This window comes from Lissotriton vulgaris, chromosome 10, assembly GCF_964263255.1.
Source record: "Lissotriton vulgaris chromosome 10, aLisVul1.2, whole genome shotgun sequence".
Taxonomy (NCBI): domain Eukaryota; kingdom Metazoa; phylum Chordata; class Amphibia; order Caudata; family Salamandridae; genus Lissotriton; species Lissotriton vulgaris.
In genome coordinates, this window is record NC_141698.1 from 283,576,003 (window position 1) to 283,596,492 (window position 20,490).

Sequence of the window (20,490 nt, forward strand, 5' to 3'; positions counted from 1 at the left end):
TAGTGCAGAGGGGAAATATGCCTGCTGCAAAGAACATGTACCATGCATATCAAAGAGCAATATGTTATGTGCATAGTTCAGTGGGTACTGTAAATGTAAATCTAGCAGAATCTAGACTGATTTGCATATGGCTGGGTCGAAACTGGAATGGCATGGTAAGCAAAAAACGATGGATTTAAGCCCAGATCTCTGAACTGGGGTGAATGTATGACCTTGTTCTGCATTCTGTCCATCAATTGTTCTTTTTTGCATTTGTCACCCGAGTGTGACAGGTATGCTCAGACATGAGTCCTGTGCTCTACATGCCACTGGAATCAAGCTATTTTGGCTGATGAGGGCTGAAAGCCCGGAACCGGTCCTAGGATGCTTGTTTCCAGTCCAGGGAGGACCTGGCCTGGCAGTTCGGGCTGGACTGTTCCCTTTGGTTGCAGGATCAAGACTGATTTGCATATGGCTGGGTCCAAACTGGAATGGCATGGTGAGCAAATAAACAATGGATTTAGGCCCAGATCTCTGTACTGGGGTGAATGTATGATATTGTTCTGCATTCTGTCCACCAGTTCTTTTTACTATATTATGATTGAACAGCTAGCTGGCTGATATGAATATGAAGTAGCCTTTGTGAGTTTCTGTGAGTCTAGATTCTCCTGAAGAGTCCCTTTCTCTTCTGAGCCCTGCTTAACAAATGTGTACTGGAGGAGCCCTGTATTTGTGACCTTAATGGTCGAGACAAAACATAATCATGGATTTCTGAACAATGAGAGTAAAAGCATTAAGGTAACATGTTGTCCCTGCTTACATTTCACACGCTTTACATAAACCTGTATTCCCTATGATTGTTTGCTTTTTCCTGAATTAAACCTCAAATAAACATGTTTATCCATTGTTTTAATTAGGTAACGTTATAAGCTGTAACTGGTCAGTGAATTGCTAAACGTACAAAAAATTGGTATGTTTTGCTATTTCTAGCCACACCCCTGACTACGCCCACTGATTCAATCTTAAGTTATTCCCGCCCCATGATTCTCCACCCACAGTTCCCCCACTTTTTTCCCCACTTGGACCCCTGCATTGGGTCAACAAACACCTTCAGTTCAGAAGTTAATTCAAAGTTAACCCTAGTTACAGAAACTCTAGCCTTCCAGTATCAATGAATCAGTTTAAGCTGACAGTCCAGGGATGTGCTGTCAGCCAGTTCCAGGCTTTACCCCTCATGTTTTCAAACACACAATCGTTTTGACTGTAGAAAATCAATGTTTTTATATAGAGCTTTAAACCACAATTCTGATGTTTCGAAGCATTGTTAATAACAGTGTTCTGTAAATAATGGTACCACATTCAACAAACCTGGAAGACTGGGTCGTTTTGTGTTTTTCAAACTTGTGATTTTCCGTCCATCACATGCTTCAGCCACGACAGTCCAAATATTGTACCACTCTTCCGTCAACTGACTGTTAACTAAAATATTTATCTCCCTGGCCCAAATACTTTGCCGTAATTCGTTCACAGCGAATAAACTATCAATTCAGAAATGTTGACGCAAATTAACTCTCACCAATACTCCATCAATCTGCTTAATTTCCCAAATCCAACCAAAATTTGGTGGACGTTGTAACTAACCGATCAATTTCAACCACGGGCGGCCATGTCAGGATTTCACCCTTCGACTCTGCTCGCCCTTTTCACAGTCTGGCTTGCAGCTGTAATTTCAATGAAAGAAAACGGTTTGCCTCCTGGACAGATCCATCATCTCTTATTCTTGAGTTATTCAAATGAAGTGATTAGGCAGAGAGATCGATGCCCCGGGCATTAGATTATAAAAACAAACACATCGTTTTCAAGTTTGACTGGGCCTGTTGAGGACCTGGCACTTCTGCACTGCCTCCCAACCAGATTCGGGGCTGTGGGTTAGCAATGTTATTTACACTGCACACAACGTCAAGCACTGTAACCAAGGAATGGGAATTATTTCAGCGTAATGAATGGATGAACACATGCAGACCAATGAAACATGACCCCCACCATCCCCATTTCACCTCACCAGTGCACAGATGTCCAGGCCAAGGCCTTTCGAGGTCGCCTCGGTGTCTGAGAGCGCGATGTCTGTGTGAAGGGACTGGGGTAAACGCACAAGGCCCAGCAAAGGACTGGGGCCATTAATTCCGGGTTGTACACGGTTTTCTGTGCCCCTCTCCAGCACTGCAACAGCAGCTTCCAGTGTCAAAACGTCCGTGCATTAGAGAGCACATTCCTGCTGAGTCCAAATGTATTTTAAGCCTTTTCGAATGGCCTCCAGCTCCAGGCCCGCGCAGAAGCATGCCTGCTGCTGTCTGTCCTCTGATCGATGCAAGCAGGTGAGCATCTCATGCCGGCGAAAGGGGAGATGCATTACAGCGCCCGTCGCCGGGGGGAAAAACAGACGTTCAAGAGGCCGGATGTCTGCCCAGTGCAATCCTGGCACACACACGCTCCGGGAATAACCCAGAGAGAACGAGTGACACAGCACATTTGGGGACGGGAACATGAAGGTGATCCACAACGTAGGAGATTTTGCTCTGTGAAATGTATCATGCAGGACTAGCAAAGTTAATTCACTGAGTGACCCCATAAACTAGGGGTGGTGGCAGAAAAAGTGGAGTCTTGAGCCTGAAATCACCGTGGGGGAAGTCAAAGAGAGCACCATGGGTTTTGGAGCAATTATGGATTTGTTTCATTACAAACCCCGCACCCAAAAAATGGCAACAAGGAAATGTATGACAGTTGAGTTGTTCCGACCTCCTCAATTGTCCATACAGACTGATTTGTAAGCTTGCTTAGGGGGTTACGGTAGCGATCAAGACTGGTAGTATGGTAGGATAACCCATAGTTTCTGTATTTGCTGAAGTGATCCGATTGTACTCGAGGACAGGTTCAATTCATAAGTTGTAGCTGAGTTGATTCATTTTTATGTTGCAGACATCCCACTGCCATCAGCAGGGCAAAGGGTACAATCTTGGTAAAACAGTGCAGTGAGTTCAGCACTCACTTTAAGTAGCTTAATTGAACCTGCAAGGCAAAAGTTTGAAACCTTGCAGGTTTAACATAATATTTCAGCAATCTAAGGCCGATAGAGCAGGTTTAAGAGAGTAGCGATAGCACTTACTTTTGGCACTTACAAAGTGTTTATGTAAATAGTTATTGATGTACTCAGGAGGACATTTTATGATTAAATACTAGACATCATACATAGACCCAAAGCCTGAAAAAGTCGAACACTTTGAAATCTCGGTTAACCTTATAGCAACCACTGAAACCACACCACAGGGAGTTCTTTGGTTTCCCACAATTGACTGCTGGGTGTGGTGTGATAATCAAAAAGAAGAATGGACACTTGTTACCACTTTAACCATTGGTTAAAAATTGGACACTCTCATAAACGCGGTGTTATTCGTGCGGTGTATGTTTTTCTTCCGCCCCTCACACGCGTTATGGCATTTATCATCGAGTGCACCAATGACGTGCTGTATGCCAAGCCTCAACCCGAGGCAACCTCTGGCATTAGTGGCAGTGTCCAGAGATAAGGGAAGGTGGAGCACCCAAAAAAAGGAGGTTAAGAAGCTAATACTACACCGGTGAAGATTTTATTAAAAAAGGGGGGGTGAAGTATTGCTAATAAAATAAATTGCGGTATAATAGGAGATCGAGTTATTGGGTCTCTTTATACCTTTTTGATAGCGTCAACATGTTTCTGCTCCATATCGCCCAGCCGGGTCTACGGAGCATTCGTCAGGACAGGTACACAATACAAACAACAATTAAAAAATTTACAAAATTTACTTGCACTATTTGTGTAGTAACGTTATATGTCAGATTCTCGCCTTTTCAGGAATTTGTCCAATGTATTTGCTGAGTAAAGCTTCAGTCAGGTGGCAACGGGACTCTCTGGTCCCAGACAGCGGGGGCAGAGACAGCACAAGCGCCGGGAACTTCCCACACGCTGTCTGGGACCAGAGAGTCCCGTTGCCACCTGACTGAAGCTTTACTCAGCAAATACATTGGACAAATTCCTGAAAAGGCGAGAATCTGACATATAACGTTACTACACAAATAGTGCAAGTAAATTTTGTAAATTTTTTAATTGTTGTTTGTATTGTGTACCTGTCCTGACGAATGCTCCGTAGACCCGGCTGGGCGATATGGAGCAGAAACATGTTGACGCTATCAAAAAGGTATAAAGAGACCCAATAACTCGATCTCCTATTATACCGCAATTTATTTTATTAGCAATACTTCACCCCCCCTTTTTTAATAAAATCTTCACCGGTGTAGTATTAGCTTCTTAACCTCCTTTTTTTGGGTGCTCCACCTTCCCTTATCTCTGGACACTGCCACTAATGCCAGAGGTTGCCTCGGGTTGAGGCTTGGCATACAGCACGTCATTGGTGCACTCGATGATAAATGCCATAACGCGTGTGAGGGGCGGAAGAAAAACATACACCGCACGAATAACACCGCGTTTATGAGAGTGTCCAATTTTTAACCAATGGTTAAAGTGGTAACAAGTGTCCATTCTTCTTTTTGATTATCAAATAACTGTTACCGGGGTGATGAATGGACCATTTACCCTACTCCCTAATTTTGATTAATTGTTGCTGGGTGTGGTGGCCAGATTTAAAGTTCAAGATGTGCTGAGCTTGATACTCAACTAATCCTAGTCAGGACACAATCTTGACAAAAGGTCCTTAAAGTGAGGCATATGCAGTGGGTCGTCCTGGATTCGAGCCATCTGCTGCCCAGCACATAACCCATTACCAGATCAAGAAGAGGTGCTAAACTGATTACAACCAGTTTGACTCGGCTACAGCATAGCCCTGCAATTCTTCCATGTTCTGGTACGTTATGTGTATCTGCACCTCCACTAGCATCACAACACTAGCAATGGATGACATTTTACATACATTTCAAGTGAGAGAAATCAGCTGTTTCAGCATTCCAGCAGTAAAACTGAATTTTCAGTCTGGGTTTTTATGGCTGCTGTAGAGGGTAGCGGTGAGTATTCTCTCAAGTGACTTTGCACCCCTGCAGTCCCTGGGATTTCTGTAATTCGTAATGTGATTACCCAACTGATTGCACAAAGTTCCCCTGGGGGTATTGACTGTGTTAAGGAGAGTGGACTAGCTACCTCTCTTTAAAAGGGGGGGTTGTATCTGGAAGTCAGGGGTGATTGTCCCTTTTCGGAATTTAGGGAAACCTCACACAACAGGTTGGTTCTATGACTACTGTCGCATTCCCAACCGGTCGCTTCGTGTCATCATTGGCTTCCTGCTCCTGCGTCAAGCCGGCACTGCAATGCCTGACGGGCGGCACTTAGTGCTGCACTTTTATCGGAGATCTTTTATTCCAAAGCCGATGTTTGAGTGGGTGTGAGGGGCCCTAATCGTGAAGTAGTGAGCGTGACATGTGGTGATTCTAAAAAAAGTTAGTGTAGTCTACCCTGGGTATTGTATTCCTGTAGCTACCTACTTTATTAAAACTAAGAGGGGTATGGGATTTCAGCCAACCTATGTGTGGGAAGCCCATTCAACCCTCAACAAGTGATCTGGTCGACATGTTTCGTGCCATCAAGGCAATTCATCAGGACCAAAGAAAGTGCTCATAAACTTGAAGAGAAGCCCATAATGGGCTGCGGGTTAAATCGATACAACCTGTGGGGTCAGGATCTGGAACCAGGAAGAGTTCCTGTGTTGTTCTCCGCCCCACAGTCGTTGTAGATAGTCGTCCCTGGGCTGCTTCAGTAGGACCTGCGTGATCAATAAGAAGCCTTCATCACGAGCTGGGGGGGCCTCTTAACCTACGTCCGTCCGGCTGGCGAATCTCGGCCGGTAAAGCAGCACACAGCCCAGACAAACAAGTGGAGTACCATTTTTTAACAGGAGACATGTGGGAATACAGAATAGCAGAACATTTGCTATTACCATTTCGAAAATCTCAAAATTTGTGCCTTTCAAATGTAAGCAAGCGTGTAACATAGAAGACATTTTACAAACTGCCTTCAAACACATGCCTGTAAGGATACACATAAATTCAGAGATGTACAACCACTGCTCCTAAACTCAGTATCAGGTGTACATTTCAGAAAGAGTTTTCCTTCATACCCTCTTTCCATTCTTTATAATTTATCATGTTAATTTCTATACACTCATACACAATGAAAAATCATAAGGTTCAGCTCGGTTATTGGTTGTGTACCTCTGGTTCTTGGAGCACCTAAAAGCCTTATTTACCCCCACAAACAGAAGGATCTAACGGTATATTGCTTTTGAAAATCTGCCATAGCAATTAGATACAGATGAAAATGTAGACACAAATGTGTGCTTTTCAACTCAATTTCAATATTGTTTTATTTCAACTGCTACTTTTTATAGAGAAACCTTGAATGATCTACAGAAAGGACCCCTTTTATAGATTCCCATGATCCACCATGGGTTTCACACTGGTTTCCACCATTAACTGGAAGAAGGTTGAAAACACAAAAAATAGGACAAATGAGCTATGTCCCAGTAAAATGCCAAAACTGTGTTGAAAAATATGTATTTCTGATTCAAGTCTACCTGTCCCTGAAAGCTGGGAAGATGGTGATATTAACACTGCAAACTCTTGGTGGATGTCATTTACCAGCAAGAAACGAAAAATAGAAGCTTTCTTCTGCTGCACTTTTTGCCCATTTTCCCCACAACCCCAACATTTTACAGTATTTTGGCTAATTTCTCAGTCTCAAGAAGAATCCACTAACCCTGGGTGCCTTTCGATGTTGGAGAAAAAGGATGCAAATCTGGCGCAGATAACTTGTGAACAAAAGGTTATGGAGGCCTAAGGCAAACTACCGCCAAATAGCCAAAAAAGGCTCAGCATGGGTGGGGGTGGCGGATTGCAGCAAGGAGATTGACCCTCTTGTAGCTTGGGACAAAGCGTTCAGGCTTAACTTAGAGGCAATGTTTAAGTATTTATGCAGCACTTCAAAACAATAATACAGTGAAAATACGAGAAACATTCCAAACCAATTTAGAACAAGTATTGGAAAAGCCAATAGGGCTCGCCTGAGAGACCTATTGGCTCTGCCAATGTCATTTCTTCATGTTGTACAGTATCAAAACAATTGCTGTACAACACGAAGGAAATAAAATAAAAATAATAAGCACTATGACACAGCATTGGGTTGTCTCATACTGTAGGTGCGTGCATGCTTTAAATATGAATGGATGCGTTTTGACAATCCCAAAACATTTCTAGTACTGTAAAGCATTTTTAGTGCCTTGCAAAACAATTACTACTGCATCTTGAAAAGTATTTTTTGCAGGTAAGTAAGTTTCAAGAATAGTAATGAGTTCCTCTTGGTTTTAAAATAATAAAGTAATACCTTTTTATACAAACAATTGGTCTGGATTCAGTCTTTGAGTGTGTGACATCATTTCTTGCTTTAGTGATTAAAATAGATGCTTATACAGCCCACTGATTAGCCAAACTACTCGACCACACTACCACAAATAGAGATTTTATTATTATCTACTAGCACCTCTGGGGAATTCAACAGACTGTGCACACCATACCTTACTTTGGTATAGTATATACAGAAGCCAGCTTCCTATGTTGGGTTTTGGTGTAATATATATATATATATATATATATATATATATATATATATATATATATATATATATATATATCCAGAACACAAAGTTGCCTGTTGAAGAAGGGCCCACAAGCAGGTAAGGATTCAGCTCAAAACATCTTTATTGGAGGTTGGTTGTGACAGAGGATCAAAGCGCTGCTTCGCGTTCAGATAACCAGCCCGACGCGTTTCGTGCGTGAGCACTTAATCATGGGCTGCCGGTTGTCAGGTGTGAGGCAACAGTCGTTTCTTAAAACCACATTGTCAATTTGCAGTCACCGCCCTTGTGGGCGTAGCTCCTCACGGAGCATTGTGGTCTTCGTGGTTCCAAAGTTTTACCCGAGTGGGTCTCCGTGCCTCTCACCATGAAATATTGTCCAATGAAATGCCCAGTGGTTCGCTCCGCCACGCTGAGCCTTCGCACATCACCTTTGCACCTCCAAAAATTGGCTCCTGCTACCCACGCTGCCTCGTAGTTAAACGCTGCTGCAGGACTGGAAAACCAGCAGGGCTCCTTCTGCGACTCAGGCCAGCCGCTTAAACATCCAGAACACAAAGTTGCCTGTTGAAGAAGGGCCCACAAGCAGGTAAGGATTCAGCTCAAAACATCTTTATTGGAGGTTGGTTGTGACAGAGGATCAAAGCGCTGCTTCGCGTTCAGATAACCAGCCCGACGCGTTTCGTGTGGTTGATTAGTTGCGGCTTGCCTGAGCCGCGGAAAGGACCCTGGGGTTGCGTGCAGCCCGCCATTTGGAGGTGTCATATGGCCCCCCGAACATGGAGATCAGAGCCTTTTGTTTGAAGGTTACAGACAACAGCGACAGAGGTGCTTGGAGGCGCAAACCCACTGGGGTAAAATCAAAACTGTTGCAGCAATCAGGCAGCTTACAAAAGAAACACCAGCACTACAGCTACCATCAGGCCGCGGGGCGGCCACGCCCACCTGGGCGAGACTTTATCGCTACTTATGTGGTGTTGGAAAATGCCTTCTCACTGCCACAGCAAGCCAAAGCCTTTGAAGAAGTGCGCGAGCACGAAACGCGTCGGCTGGACATTTTGCTGCCGCTGTGCATTTTCTCTTGCTGTTGCTTCGAATAAAGAATACGGCGAATACTCATCTGGTCTGTGGGTCTCTTTCCATGACAGGCACCTCGTTGTGGTTGATTAGTTGCGGCTTGCCTGAGCCGCGGAAAGGACCCTGGGGTTGCGTGCAGCCCGCCATTTGGAGGTGTCATATGGCCCCCCGAACATGGAGATCAGAGCCTTTTGTTTGAAGGTTACAGACAACAGCGACAGAGGTGCTTGGAGGCGCAAACCCACTGGGGTAAAATCAAAACTGTTGCAGCAATCAGGCAGCTTACAAAAGAAACACCAGCACTACAGCTACCATCAGGCCGCGGGGCGGCCACGCCCACCTGGGCGAGACTTTATCGCTACTTATGTGGTGTTGGAAAATGCCTTCTCACTGCCACAGCAAGCCAAAGCCTTTGAAGAAGTGCGCGAGCACGAAACGCGTCGGCTGGACATTTTGCTGCCGCTGTGCATTTTCTCTTGCTGTTGCTTCGAATAAAGAATACGGCGAATACTCATCTGGTCTGTGGGTCTCTTTCCATGACAGGCACCTCGTTGTGGTTGATTAGTTGCGGCTTGCCTGAGCCGCGGAAAGGACCGTGGGGTTGCGTGCAGCCCGCCATTTGGAGGTGTCATATGGCCGAACATGGAGATCAGAGCCTTTTGTTTGAAGGTTACAGACAACAGCGACAGAGGTGCTTGGAGGCGCAAACCCACTGGGGTAAAATCAAAACTGTTGCAGCAATCAGGCAGCTTACAAAAGAAACACCAGCACTACAGCTACCATCAGGCCGCGGGGCGGCCACGCCCACCTGGGCGAGACTTTATCGCTACTTATGTGGTGTTGGAAAATGCCTTCTCACTGCCACAGCAAGCCAAAGCCTTTGAAGAAGTGCGCGAGCACGAAACGCGTCGGCTGGACATTTTGCTGCCGCTGTGCATTTTCTCTTGCTGTTGCTTCGAATAAAGAATACGGCGAATACTCATCTGGTCTGTGGGTCTCTTTCCATGACAGGCACCTCGTTGTGGTTGATTAGTTGCGGCTTGCCTGAGCCGCGGAAAGGACCCTGGGGTTGCGTGCAGCCCGCCATTTGGAGGTGTCATATGGCCCCCCGAACATGGAGATCAGAGCCTTTTGTTTGAAGGTTACAGACAACAGCGACAGAGGTGCTTGGAGGCGCAAACCCACTGGGGTAAAATCAAAACTGTTGCAGCAATCAGGCAGCTTACAAAAGAAACACCAGCACTACAGCTACCATCAGGCCGCGGGGCGGCCACGCCCACCTGGGCGAGACTTTATCGCTACTTATGTGGTGTTGGAAAATGCCTTCTCACTGCCACAGCAAGCCAAAGCCTTTGAAGAAGTGCGCGAGCACGAAACGCGTCGGCTGGACATTTTGCTGCCGCTGTGCACTTTCTCTTGCTGTTGCTTTGAATAAAGAATACGGCGAATACTCATCTGGTCTGTGGGTCTCTTTCCATGACAGGCACCTCGTTGTGGTTGATATATATATATATATATATATCTTAATCTCGCCCTATATGGGCTAACTTCTACTAATTCATTCATAATTAAGCAATGCACTTTTACACAATATTAAGATATGGATATGAATTCTATTGATGATAATAATAGTATCGAATGGCATTGTGAAGTGTATGTATTAGGCACCGCTACAAAATGGCGCTCGCGATTATGCGTGTTTATACATGGTTGCACTAGTCCTATGTTGATGTTTATTATTTGTAAATGTGATCACAAGGTAAACTTAATAAAATAATGGCCGCGTCCGGCACGCCCTCGTACCACAGAGGAAGGCGTATGCCGAAACGCGTGTGGTGCGTTTGAAAGTCTAAACAAAATCTTCGACTTTCCCCCTGTGAGTGCTGTGTCTCTTTTGTCAACAAAGAAGGGGACAAGAAGCGCAATATATTGTGGTAGCACCTCCCGCAGGCAGCACCCGTGTACGAGTGCGTGAGTAAGGTGCAACAGGAGCGAGAAGATATTCTTTAACGCACCGTCGTTTAAGCGCCATGGAGCCATGAAGGAGGCAAACAGAAAGCAGACGCTGACTGCAAGCGAGCTGTAAAACCAACGAAGAAAAGTTTAAACGACAACACGAGGGGATAACCGGAAGGTCTTGGAATTCCCGGTGAACGCTGAAAGTGGGGCATAAATATGTATAGTGAAACGGATCGCCAGGAAGCGGCCCAAAATGCCTTCAAGAAAAGATCACAAAACGGCAGTACCAAGAAGGTGGGTGAAACTAAAACAGTATCCATATTAGCAAAACAATTTAATAGCCTAAAAAGATTGTTCGAACGAGAAGTAAGAAAATGGTGGGAAGCCACCTCGTTACAAAACTATGTGGAAGTAAATAGAGTTCCGAGAGGATTGCGTATTTACACGATCCCGGCATATGAGAACCCGGACCCCTTACTGTTGGAAGAATGCTAGGAGTTTACAGCGGTCTCATGTCAAGGAATGCTAAAGATTTTGATAACATTTGCGTGGAGCGATCATGAAAAGGCGCGGAATGACATTGCGGAACTAGAAAAAGAAATCTCAGCAAATGATGATAAAAGCAAACAGGATGAATATCGCTTGGCAATGGGCAAAAGGCTAAAAACATATGAGGACAAAATCAGACAAAGGAAACAGGAGAAATACGAGCGAGACGAACGGGATTATGAAATGGGGAGAGTCCTAACTTTTGCGAAAAGATACGATGCCCCAATTCAGGCTTTGGTAACCAAAAGTGGCAAAACCCAAGGCAGTGAACAAGGTGACACGACAGAAACAGAACTGTCAGAGACGGAACAGGCAAGACGTAAAATTAATACCTTTTGGGCTCAGAAAACGCATAAACTTCCTTTTCACGAGGAGTTCGAGATTCTCAGACAAACAAGACAGAAAGGGGGAAGAGGCAAACCCCCGGACCAACAAAGAAACGACCAACGCGGAGGGGGGGGAATGGCGCAAAAAGCAACTTTTCGCCACCACTAACTAGAAGCAGGAGCAAAAGATACAACAAACGACGAAGACTGGAATGCCCTGAGAACAATTTAACAATAATTAATCTGACTCAAAGATTGACAAAGGAAGAGGAACATGTACTGAAGTTGGGGCTTTCATTCTGCCCGGATAAAAAACTAGAATACACACAGACTAAAATCGACTTATTTAAATTCTCACGCAAGTTAAAGCTGCACAAATTTTACAAATTGCGTCCCAAGAAACCGACTAAAAAAATACTAACTCCTAATGCAATGGATACTTTGCAAGTTAAGGATTTACCGGCTCTACAAGATCTGAACATGTTGGAAGTGGAATGTGCGAGCCAAGAGAGAGGAAACACTTCAATGAATAAGTACATAGAACAAACAGGAGGAGACAGTCCTTTTAGACCTGCGTCCACCTTCATTCCACAGATGCCGAATGACAATATTGATGTGTTTATGGAAACAGTAACAAAAGAATTGTTGAAATGGAGGAAACAGGATGGGTATGTAACTGGAAACAAAAAGAATAATTTGTCTATGAAACATTGGGAGGCAATTAAAAATATTCAAGAAGATACCAGCATTATTGTAAAACTGTCTGATAAGGGAGGAAACGTTGTACTACAGACTTACAAAGCATACAATAACGAAGCAGAGAGACAATTATCAGATACTAACTGCTATAAAAAAATAAGTAAACAGGTATATTTAAAAAGCATTACGGATTGCCATCAGTTGCTTCGCAAATTCTATGATAAAGGGTTACTGGAAACAGAAGAATATCTATACCTGAGATGTGTGAACCCTATAAAGCCAAGTTTTTATCACTTGCCAAAAGTACTAAGAACAATGGGAAACCCCTGGGACGTCCAATCGTGAGTGTACAAGGAAGTCTATTAGAACACTTGTCTGTGTATATTGACTATTTCTTAACTGATTTTGTTAAAACTCTACTCCGCTACATCAGGGACACCAAGGACTTTTTAGCACACATAGAAAATGTGGTGTGGAGAGAAGGGGATTGTATGCTAGTGATGGATATAGCTAGCCTATATACAAACATAGGCCATGTGGAAGGTTTAATAGCTATAGAAAGTTTCTTGGCGACAAGATCAGCAAAATTCTCTGAGCATAACAAGATGTTGCTAGAGTTATTGTCTTTTAGTTTAGAAAACAACATTTTCCTATACGAGGATCAGTACTACCAGCAACTAACTGGGGAGGCTATGGGCACATGTTACTCCCCAAGTTTTGCGAACCTTTTCGTAGGATGGTGGGTGGAGTGGGTGGCCTGGGCCAATACTAATTGGGAATGGACACAGAACATCGTAGCCTGGTATAGGTATATTGATGATCTCTTCCTGGTTTGGAGGGGATCGATGGACTCCGCAACCAAATATGTAGAGAAACTAAATGAAAATGAGTACAATTTGAGGTTCACTGCAGAAGTGAGCTGTACTAATGTGAATTTTTTGGACTTGGAAGTTATAGTGAGAGATGGGAAATTGAACACTAGACTGTACCGTAAACCCACGGCCGGGAACTCAATATTACATTCAACAAGTAGTCATCCCCCCAGATTAATCCAAAGTATCCCCTATGGGGAGTTACTAAGGATTAAAAGAAATTGCACCACAGAGGAAGCTTTCAAAAGCAATGCAAAAGACATCATAGCCAGATTTAAAGCCAGGGGTTATGGAAGCAAAGCCTTTAAGATGGCCCTGGATAAAGTACAGAATATATCCAGAGTGGATTTGCTAAAAGATAAAGATACAGCAAAGGCAGTGAATGCAAACACATTCAGGATGAGAACGACCTACTCTAGGGGAACAGATATACTCCATATGATCCTTAGAAAAAATTGGAATCTGCTTAAAACGGATCCAGTAATTGGAACCGATCTATCCACTCGCCCGATGGTAACATTTAGACATGCAAGAGCGTTGAAAGACACACTGACGAAGAGTCATGTATTACGACCACTGTCAAAACCATTTGGTGACCCCCCCGCCGAGTTTTTACCTGTGGGGCAGGTGCAAAGCCTGCAAAAATAGTAAGAAGATCATAACATAAAAGTGGGAGACAATATAAGAAAAATCAAGAAGTTCCTGACCTGCACAACACGTTATACCGAATATTGTTTAGTCTTTCCCTGCAGACTGAGGTATATTGGTAGCACTATTCACCAAACAAAAATTTGCATACTAGAACATTTACGCGCCATTAATAAAGGGGATGCAAACTATCCATTAGCTAGACACTTTCAGAAGTATCACGAAAGCAATAATGAGGTAATGTCATATTTTGCTTTAGATCATGTTCCCATGAGCGTAAGGGGAGGAGATAGATTGATGAGATTACGTAGATTAGAATCTAGGTACATAATAGACCTTTTGTACCAAGACACCGGAAGGCTTGAATAGTCATGAGGAACTTGCAGTACACTTAGTATAAAGGGCTCTTCATCCATTAAAGTGATACATTCTGCATGTAATAGCTACTCACTAGGTAATTATAGGCGCACATACTGTCACTGAAACAAATTGCACTACATAAGATGGTATAATTGGTTGAGGGTTTCGAAGAGTAACATTGCACTTTATTTGCTGAGTAGAATTATGAGATTACTAGTGTGGAAAATCAAACAAAATATTCAAAGGAAATGGAAAAATGAGAAAAATGTAATTTTATACAGTTTGGGGAATGCACGTTTTTGTATATTATAATTATTTTGGTGAGGACAAATGCACAAAGTAGCCCATACAAGGCTTAATGAATTAGTAGAAGTTAGCCCATATAGGGCGAGATTAAGCAATGAACTTTTACACAATATTAAGATATGGATATGAATTATATTGATGATATTAATAATAGTATCAAATGGCATTGTGATGTATATGTATTAGGCACCACTACAAAATGGCGCTCGCGATTATGCACGTTTATACATGGTTGCACTAGTCCTATGTTGATGTTTATTATTTGTAAATGTGATCACAAGGTAAACGTAATAAAATAATGGCCGCGTCCGGCACGCCCTCGTACCACAGAGGAATGACTATGCCGAAACGCGTCTGGTGCGTTTGAAAGTCTAAATAAAATCTTAGACTTTCCTCCGCGAGTGCTGTGTCTCTTTTGGCAACAAAGAAGGGGACAAGGAGCGCGATATATTGCGGTAGCACCTCCCACAGGCAGCACCCGTGTACGAGTGCGTGAGTAAGGTGCAACAGGAGCAAGTATATATTTATATATTTTCATCCAATGGCTCTGCAGCAAAGAAAGCACACACCAGCAGAAAGTTGATAAAAACTTCATTTATTGCATGTGGATGTCCTGCTTTCCGTCATTCTCTCTTGTTGGCCGACGCGTTTCAATGCTATCCTGCACTTACTGCGTTTACTGTAGGCAGTCCTCCTTGTTGTGGGCTGCTTGGTTATGTGTTTTACATGGTAAAGTGTGGTTATGGAAAGGGAGGGTGGTGATTAAGTTTGTATCTGGACCTAGAAGTAATTGTGTGTATTGCTCCATAGGTACAGAAGCGTGGAGGTGGTGGCTAGTGTGGTCTGCAGTCCAGGTCTGGGTGATTTCTTCCGACATCCATTCCCCTTTTTAGGTCTCGCCTGTCGATGCGCATGCGCATCGAGCAAGCGAGACTATAGGGGCTCATCCACTCTTTATCTAACTGCAAGGAATCGTGGCGATTCCTTGCAGTGCCCGTGACTTTTAAGGTCAATGCGCATGCGCATTAAGCTTATGCGCATGCGCATTGACCTTAAAAGTCACGGGCGCGTGCACGTCCGTGTTTGTTTACCCTTGCCTACTCTCTCTCTCCCCTCTCCGCCCCCGTTCCGCCCCCTCCCCCTCCCGCCGTGTCGCATTTCTCCTCCCCCCTCCCCTCGCGCCGTGTCGCATTTCTCCTCCCCCCTCCCCTCTCTTCCCTCCGTCTTGCTTGTTTCACATTCATCACCTTTGCCTTGATAACGTCAACCTTTTCTCCCAACCATTATACAACTGCCGAGAATCTTTGCCCTGCATCCCACAGTTAACCACCGTCCCCCGGCATCACAATCACTCCCCGGCCCGCACTCCTTCGTGCCCTCACACCCGTCCCCGCTGACTCTTGTTTGGTCTCCATAGTAACCCCGGACGGCGGAAGCACCGCCGTTTGTCACAAAGCTCAGGCCCCGCACAGCCGGGTACACACACACAGCACCCTTTGAGCACAGCGTAGACACGGACACCCTCAACCAAGCCCTACCCCATCACAACCCCCTTTATCCCCGGAAACAAGGCCGGCATCCCCGCGCCCGGCGGTCCGAGATCCGGTTTCCCAGAGCCCCCTTCGCGGCGTCGCCATGCTGCACTCACCCGCACTCCGGCCACAGGGGCCCCGGCCTCGTCCGTCACCTTGGGGGACATGGAAGCCCAGAGCAGCACCAGCCCCAGGAACGTGCCGATCACCAGCACACTGCACAGGAGGAAGCCCACCTTCAGCCGCATCGTCCGCTGCCTGCCCTCGGCCCCACTCGCTCCCCCCGGCTCGCAGCCTCGCTCCCTCCTCCGCCCCTCGGCTCTTCCGGATTACAGTCCGCTCCTTCCCCCGGCTCTGCTGCTCCCGGTGCCCGGCCGCTCTGCTGCGCGTCTCCTGCAGCGGTGCTGCCCCCTGCTTGCTCTTCTGCATACGATAAACTTTTCCGTCAGTGTGTGATCCGCGCAGCGCCTTTCTCACCCCAGCCCGGATCTTTCTCGCCCTTCTCTAGGGCAGCCCCTCCCCCCCTCCTCCTCCAGGTCCCTCGCAGATCAGGATGTGTTCCAGGAAGTCCCCTTGGGCTGCTCCACGTGGCTGATTTTGCTGTTCCTATGTTGTCACTGTGTTGTCAACCCTATGCGAGACCCCTCCACTAGACTGCCGCTGCGGTTCTGCTCGCCCCCTCCTAAAGCAAACAGATTAAATTGGTTAAGAAGGCGCCGGGTAGGCGCTGGAGGCAAACAAGGCGCTACCTGCCTCCTCGAGAAGAGCCCTGTTGACTGAGCGGCCAGGGCTCAGTGCAAGTCTGTCAGCGCCCGCCGCTCCTCCAGCCCTGCCCTCTCAACTACACGCGGATACGAACACAACCATGCACCCTCCAGCTCGGATTAGCCATAGTTTTAGCTGCTTAATCTCCCAACGTCCCTTCTCTTGTTTAAAGTTTCATCTCATACTGTCCACAACTATAGCTGCTTGCATGTCTGACAGGTGTAACAGTCATTACAGACCTTTTTACAGCAGGTGGTAGACGCTTGGTAACTCCCCACCCACCGTCATTTGAGGTATACGTACAAGTCCCGAATCTTGTCAACATTATGTGACCAAAAAGAGGGGGTTTCATGGTTTAAACTAGCCACTAATTAATATATTGGCGGCATCGCTGGAAATTCTATTACAAGTCCTTTGGCCCAATTAAGATCTTTACAAAACTAAATTTCTTTAACCCGGATCGAACGAATGGTTGTATTGGAGCAGATTAGGCTGCAGAGGTTTCATACTTGCCTCGCTCGACTGGTAGTTTAACTGGTCAGATGTAGAGTAATGTAAGTGATTTAATGAGGAATGTGCAATCGGAGTAATGAAGATTATCAGCAGGGCAACTGGAACTATGCAGCAGGAGAGGACCAAATTATGCTTCAGGGTTGACTAAATTGCAGCAAATAAATAATAATTATGCAGCACTTTTTGTGTTGGTATTGATTACCTCATTATTTTGGCATTTTTACACATGTTGACACTGTGGGCCAAGGCTTCACCTTATTAGTTCCACTTTAACACCCAAATAAGAAATAAGCAACAGAAAGACCACTAAACCTTTGCGAAAGGCCTCCCACTCACCCTCACTCACCCTCACTCACCCTCACTCACCCACCCTCACTCACCCACCCTCACTCACCCACCCTCACTCACCCACCCTCACCCACCCTCACCCACCCTCACCCACCCTCACCCACCCTCACTCACCCTCACTCACCCTCACTCACCCTCAACCCCAACCCCTCACTCACTCACCCTCACTCACCCTCACTCACCCTCACTCACCCTCACTCACCCTCACTCACCCTCAACCCCTCACCTCACTCACCCTCACTCACCCTCAACCCCTCACCTCACTCACCCTCACTCACCCTCACTCACCCTCACTCACCCTCACTCACCCTCACTCACCCTCAACCCCTCACCTCACTCACCCTCACTCACCCTCACTCACCCTCACTCACCCTCACTCACCCTCACTCACCCTCACTCACCCTCACTCACCCTCAACCCCTCACCCTCACTCACCCTCAACCCCTCACCCTCACTCACCCTCACTCACCCTCACCCTTACTCACCCTCAACCCCTCACCTCACTCACCCTCAACCCCTCACCCACCCTCAACCCCTCACCCACCCTCAACCCCTCACTCACCCTCAACCCCTCACTCACCCTCACCACCTCAGCCTCACCCTCACTCACCCTCAACCCCTCACCCTCACTCACCCTCAACCCCTCACCCTCACTCACCCTCACTCACCCTCACTCACCCTCATGCTAAAGATTTACAAAAAAACCCATAAACAATTCTAAAAGCACTAACTCTAATGCTGCGAGACCTATTGCATTTCTAATGCTTGTTTTTTTTTGTTTTCCTACTCCCTGCCCTAGGCTCCGGTGTTTTCTCATGGTTGTATACCGCATGGGTAACATTTGAGTCAGGGTAGTGGATTGGGGCATACTACGTTGCTGCAGTGTCTGGGCCGGTGGAATCCAACACATTGAAAGTTGGTAGTTTGTCAGTGTATGGACGAAGGAAAATCTAAGTCCAACCACAGCTGGGACCATGGCAAACCAGGAGGGACTTGTGATGTTTACTCTGTCACATTACATCAATGTTTGTAAATCAGGAGTGTATCAGAACACACCATGACTAATGACTAACTTGCCACTCTAATGGTAGCCCAATATATAGTCTCTGTTAAGCCACAGTTTACTTGTCATGAATTTCTCTATTTTTAGTTGTATATTTGAATGCTTCAGACATCAAGAAACGTTGTGAGGCAGTCACAGAGGATACATGACAACCACAAGAAATAACTTGCGAAATACAAGATTACGGTATACATCTTTTCAATAATCATTCAACGCAGGACAGTTACGTTGAGTCTAGTCCAGATAAAAATATTGGCAAAGTCAATGTTCTCCCCCTTTTGGCTTTGCTAATGAAGACACATTGGCTTGGTCAATGATGTTTAGTATCACAAATATAGCATGCGTCACCACAAATGCACGGGTGGATTTCATAATGCTAAGGTGATCCAGCTTTATGTATATGCACATTTGAAAATATGCATACATGTGCATCAGTCAAGACGTGGCAGTCATTTTGTTTCAATGTGGGGGTGGGGGGGTGTAAACAAAGAGGGGCGAGGGATCAACAGAGGGAGTTTTTAAAACAAAAACAGAGCAGGACATGAAGGGGCAGGGAAGCAAGCGGAGCGAGGAGCAAGACAGAACACCAGTAGAAGAGTGTGAGAAACAAAACAGGGAGATACGTATGGAATAAGAAGCAAGGAAACGAAACTAACAACAAAGCTATCCAATCAACAGCAATGGGCTATTCCAAAGCTCGCTACATGTATATATTTCAATATATTACAGACAACAGGTCTGACAGCAAACAGTCTAGGCCAGACCTTAAAGCTCACATAAACAAATCATTACTGAAGTCTGTCATAAGTATCTTTAAGTCAGACCTCTACCACGGTACAGAAGTCAAATGCTACGACAATGAGTTTGTAGTCTTATAATAGTGGAAGAGGATGTGTGGTAGACAGTAAGATTGTGCATAAGCTGCAGACCCTGGGCCCTGGCGGTAGTCACTGCCAACGTGCAGCTGCTCCACAGCAGCTGTTTTGTCTTTTTATAGCAAGCGAATCTCACCAATGGAAGACGCCTAAATTGAAAATGTTACAAGAACCATGAGAAATTGTACTTCCAATGAATGATGAAGATGGTTTTGGGATCACAAACACCATAACATGGGTCTCCACGTTAACTAAGAATATGCAACCTAATGCCCAATCAGGCACAGAAAATTCACACGCAACTACCAACTATTTCCAGCCGCCGTAGACAACTTGCACTAAGAGCCCATTATAAAGTTCATTTGAGGACAGAGTTGCAGGAGGCAGCATTAAAGTCCTTGAGAAAACGATTATATTGGACTGTGGCTATCTTTAGAGAACATTGCATTGATTTTGTTGGAAGGAACCTAGCACCAGGCCAGCTTGCGAGGCGAAGACCTGACCAGCAAGAGATTCATTTTTCAGGTATGCAGCGATTTCAGAACAGTAAGAAGCACTAATGCTGGCTTACAAAATACATACTCTACAATTTTTCGGGTATTTTTTTAATGTCCGAATAAGCAATCCCTATATTCAGCAAAAGCAAGTGGGTTGGTACGAAGGCCGCTGGGAAATTAGATTACAAATTCTTTGTTTAATGGAATACTTGTTTCAAGGATGTGTAGGCTTACCAGACAATTAAAAAAGCACTTGCAAAGCTAATTGACCTGGGTTACATTTTGAGTTATAAGCCAGACTCATTGGCTTTCCTTACGCTTGTTAGCAGCAGCCAGCAGCACAGGGCCAGAATGAAAAGCAGCCACTAGGTGCACTGAAAGGCAGGAGCAGGTCAGTGACAAGTTGACAAGCAAACAGTAGGCACACTGCTGCATGATGAGCCACGATCAATGAG

At 45.3% G+C, this 20,490-nt stretch overlaps 1 protein-coding gene across 29 annotated transcripts in view; it reads right to left on the reverse strand.

The window, feature by feature from the left end:
• Positions 1–20,490, reverse strand: part of MAP4 (microtubule associated protein 4) — a 1,807,860-nt gene that overhangs the window by 1,504,571 nt on the left and 282,799 nt on the right. The window contains exon 1 of one of the 29 annotated variants that reach the window (XM_086941050.1): positions 2,042–2,201. The exons of 25 other annotated variants lie outside the window; for them this stretch is intronic. The gene's annotated coding sequence lies outside the window, so the exon portion shown is untranslated. Of the gene's footprint in view, positions 1–2,041; positions 2,202–20,490 lie in introns of those variants that run through there. 3 more of the 29 variants (XM_086941046.1, XM_086941048.1, XM_086941026.1) reach the window with 3 other exon arrangements.